This window comes from Eimeria acervulina, genomic scaffold, assembly GCF_000499425.1.
Source record: "Eimeria acervulina Houghton genomic scaffold, Eah_scaff451, whole genome shotgun sequence".
Taxonomy (NCBI): Eukaryota; Apicomplexa; class Conoidasida; order Eucoccidiorida; family Eimeriidae; genus Eimeria; species Eimeria acervulina.
In genome coordinates this window covers 22,054-22,966 of record NW_013549796.1, presented here as the reverse complement: position 1 = coordinate 22,966, position 913 = coordinate 22,054, and positions in this window count along the sequence as shown.

Sequence of the window (913 nt, the reverse complement as noted above, 5' to 3'; positions counted from 1 at the left end):
CAGCAGCAGCAGCAGCAGCAGCAGCAGTAATGCGAACGGCACCGCTGCTTCGAATGCAACTGCTTCCACGGGTACTACAAACACCAGCAGCAGCAGCAGCAGCAGCAGCAGCAGCAATGAGGGTTGTATGAATGGAGAGGGTGCTGAACTTCATCGCGTAAACACGTGGAAAGAGGTATCGATGAGCGAAATCGATCAAAACCCTTTTTTTGAGCAGTGTGTACAGCAGGTTAATATGCTGCGTACAGTACATCAGATGCAAGACGAAGCAGCAAATAAAACAGCAGCAGCAGCAGCAGCAGCAGCAGCAGCAGCAGCAGGAACAGGAGCAGGAACAACAGGAACAACAGCAACAATATCAACCAGCAGCAGCAGCAGCAGCAGCAACAACAATAACAATAATAACAGCTTGTTTAGCAGCAACACCAGGTGTATTGTGTGGGGTCTTCAAACACGAGCTGTTCAAGAAATGCTAGATTTTGATCATGTATGCGGACGCAGTGTACCGTCAGTTAGTGCAATTGTTTATGAATTCTCTGAAAGTCATCTGAGGCCTTTCTACTTCGGTACAGAAGAGTTATTTTTACCTGTATGCAGGACATTGAAAGAAGCAGTAGATAAATCTCCTGGTGTATCAGTCTTGATAAACTTTGCTTCTCTTCGCTCAGCTCCAGCTGTATGCTTGCAAGCATTACAATATGAATGCTTCAGATGTATTGCTGTTATTGCCGAAGGCGTTCCTGAAAGAATATCACGTTCTCTTGCTGCTGCAGCAGCAGCAAAAGGTGTTTGTTTAATAGGGCCAGCAACAGTAGGCGGTATTAAGCCAGGGGCTTTCAGAATAGGCAATACAGGGGGGTCGCTGGAGAATATAATGAATGCACATCTTTATAGAAGAGGATCTGTAGGTATT